This window comes from Mus caroli, chromosome 6 (assembly GCF_900094665.2).
Source record: "Mus caroli chromosome 6, CAROLI_EIJ_v1.1, whole genome shotgun sequence".
NCBI lineage: Eukaryota > Metazoa > Chordata > Mammalia > Rodentia > Muridae > Mus > Mus caroli.
Window position 1 is genome coordinate 117,189,961 of NC_034575.1, and position 3,396 is coordinate 117,193,356.

Below are 3,396 nucleotides of genomic sequence, written 5' to 3' on the forward strand. Positions count from 1 at the left end.
AAAAAAATAGCTAGTGGAAAAATAAACTTAATGTCTTTTGCTTTAAAAAAAAAAAAAGAAAATAAAGATTAATGACCCATGTAGGTGGTGCATGCCTATAATTCTAGCAGAGGCATGCATATCTTTGCGTTCCAGACCAGCCTGATCTACAGAATGAGTTCAGGACAGCCAGAGCTACACAAAGAAACCATGTCTCCCAAAACCAAATGACAACAACAACAAAAAAAGCCATGATGGAATCCATCACTTTATGTGTTAACCTTAGAATGTAATCTTAAAAGAAATGGTGTAGGAAATGATTTTACTTCATGTTCTACAGGCAAAGATTTTCTGGTCCAGCATACCTCTCCCTCCCAGCCTCCTGCTGTTGGAGTTTGTTGTCCACTTCTGTCTCTTTCAAGCTCTTAAAAATCTTTTTCCCCTTTCTCTAAACCACCCTGTAAGCGATCTACCTCCACACTCCACCATCACTACCATCTGACTTATCTGTTAAGACAACCAAGGTGACGGGGGGGGGGGGGGGGGCACTGCCCAAGGTCGGCCATTGTGCACACAGAACCCGCTGCCTTTGCTGGCTGTGACCACTGCTCAGTGACACCATCTCTGAGCAGATGTCTATCTTTTCCTGATCTAGTTATCCCCACCACCCCCTCCTTTGTTCTGGGTAAGTGGTTTTATAATTCATTTTGCTGAGAAGATAAATTCACTAGGCAAGAAGAGTATGTGCTCTCTTTCCAATCATTCGGTCTTCTCTGTCATCATGAAAATGGCTGCTTCCTCTACGCAGATCCTTCCCTGGCTGTCTGTTGGGACTCACAAAGCAGGGAATGGTCTTCCTCTGGCATGAACTTTCAATGTCCTTTTAACTGAATTTTTCACCTCGAGTCATAGTGTGTCTTGGTCTTTCTCATGCACAGTTGACCTCACCTATGACTACTCAGATATTATCTCCTTCCTTCCTGTCACAAGCTTTTTCGTGAGTCTTTTCTGCTTCCTTGCCTCTCTTCCATCTGCCAGCTCACCAAAACTGCACATCTGCCAACATCACACCAATAAAGAGTATCTATTGAACGATGGGCTCCCCAATGTCAAATTCATTAAGTTCTCCTTCATTAATCTACCTTACAGCTCATTAACATTTCGTGCTAATGGTTTCTCCCTGTGCTCTGAAAACCGCTCCTCCCATGACTTCCTAGACTTGACTGAACACTCACCCCGTGTGCCAGAGCAAAAGTCTTCTCTGTTGTGTCCAGCCAGCAGATCACAGCCTGGGTTCTAGCCTGGAAAGGCATTTGGGGAACCTGGAAGAGAAGAGGGGCTAGGCGACGAGAGAAAGAACGGAGCCAAGTCAAAAGCAACTCTGATCAAAGCTCAATTTTACTATATCAGCACGCAGTTATAAAGGAGAGGAAGGGAGGCCCCCGATTCCCGCCAAATAGTCCTGGGGACCAATAGCAAGGCAGCAGGTTCCAGCAGTGGGCGTGGCAGAACGATTAAGCCGGCAAGCTCCATCCAGGTGTAAACAGTAGAACCCTAAGGCTGGGGGAGGGGAGGCTACACTTCTCCATCCTCTTCCCTTCTGTCTCCATCTCAGTACTAACATGGAAACACAGACTTTATCATCATCAATGCTTTGCTTCAAAGAGATGACTGCCAGCATAAAAATTGTGTATTAGTCAGGGTTCTCTGGAGAACTATGGAGTTTGTGTGTGTGTGTGTGTGTGTGTGTGTGTGTGTGTGTGTGTGTGTGTGTGTGTGTGTGTGTGTGTGTGTGTGTGTGTTTATCTGGATCCTGAAGAAGTAGGCTTCAGTGTCAGTGAAGGAATGGATGTGCTAGCAATGTGAGAGCAAGCAGGAAAAAAACAAAATCTTCCTTCTTCCATGTCCATATATAAGGTTCCACCAGAGTGTGCGGTCAGATTAAAAGTGTCATCCCACCTCAAGATCCAGATCAGAGGTATGTCTTCCTGCCTCAAAGATCTGGACTAGAAGAGATTTAAACCCACCTCAAACCAAGTAGAAAATCTCTCACAAGTGAGCCTTCCATCTCTGGATGATAGTTCATTCCAGATATAGTCAAATGGACAACCAAGAATAGCTGTCACAAAGTGTCTGTGCAGGCTCTGATGCAAAAGGCCTGACACATCTCCATCTAGTAAAAACTCACCACTGCCCTTCAAGAACAGAGCCACGACTAAAATCCAGGTGAATGTAAGGAGGCTGTGGCTTCCATTACCCTTGCCTTGTGTACTGACTAGTTTTGTGTCAACTTGACACAGCTAGAGTTATCACAGAGAAAGGAACTTCAGCTGAGGAAATGCCTCCATGAGATACAACTGTAAGGCATTTTCTCAATTAGTGATCAAGGGGGAAAGGCCCCTTGTGGGTGGGACCATCTCTGGGCTGGTAGTCTTGGTTCTATAAGAGAGCAGGCTGAGCAAGCCAGGGGAAGCAAGCCAGTAAAGAACATCCCTCCATGGCGTCTGCATCAGCTCCTGCTTCCTGACCTGTTTGAGTTCCAGTCCTGACTTCCTTGGTGATAAACAGGTGGAATTGTAAGCTGAAAAAACCCTTTCCTCCCTAACTTGGTTCTTGGTCATGATGTTTGTGCAGGAATAGAAACCCTGACTAAGACACCTTGTAAGGGTATAAATAGGTGATTTGATTCACAGTGCTGGGAAGTTTAAATTGATAGGAACATTGGAAGAATCTAACCAAACTTCAAGTATATATTCTCTGATATATTCATATGAAAANAAAAGGATATCTAACTAAAATCTACAGGAAAGAGTGTAGGGCCTAGAACAGCTAAGACTTTTACTTTAAGAANGTGATAGATGTCCTGATTTGCAGATTGTTAAAACTATTATAAATAATATATTTTTTAAACGATCATAAATAACTGAGACAAAAGAGAAATGAAGAAATTTACTCTTTTTTTCACTTATTTTGAACAAAGACACTAAGGGAAGTCACCAAAAAAGTGGCTACTTCAACAAATAGTGTTGAGGGCTGAGGAGATGGCCGTTGGTAAAATGGCTGATGTACAAGCATGGGGACCTGAGTTCATTCCTAGAACCCATGGGAAAAGCCAGCAGAGTAGTATATACCTGCAACTCCAGCAATGGAGGGAGATGGGCAGAGACAGAAAGACCCTTGCATCTCATTGACCAGGNAAATTGATGAACATCACACTCAAGAGAGACCNTGCCTTGAAAAGAAAGCTGGAGGGCAGTCAAAAAAAAGAGACCCGATGCCTACCTCTGGCCTACACACGCCTGCACACCTATGTGCATATGCAACCACATGTACACATACACATACCTACTGTCTGAGTTACTTAGCTGCTATGACAAAATACCACAACTAAGGCAACCTATACAAGAAATCATGTGA

At 43.8% G+C, this 3,396-nt stretch overlaps 1 long non-coding RNA gene across 2 annotated transcripts in view; it reads right to left on the minus strand.

The window, feature by feature from the left end:
• Positions 1–1,314, minus strand: part of LOC110296255 — a 5,101-nt gene extending 3,787 nt beyond the window's left edge. For both annotated transcript variants that reach the window (XR_003836886.1, XR_002378167.2), the window contains exon 1: positions 1,215–1,314. This is a non-coding gene — a long non-coding RNA (uncharacterized LOC110296255). The remainder of the gene's footprint in view (positions 1–1,214) is intronic.
• Between the last annotated feature and the right edge of the window lie 2,082 nt (positions 1,315–3,396).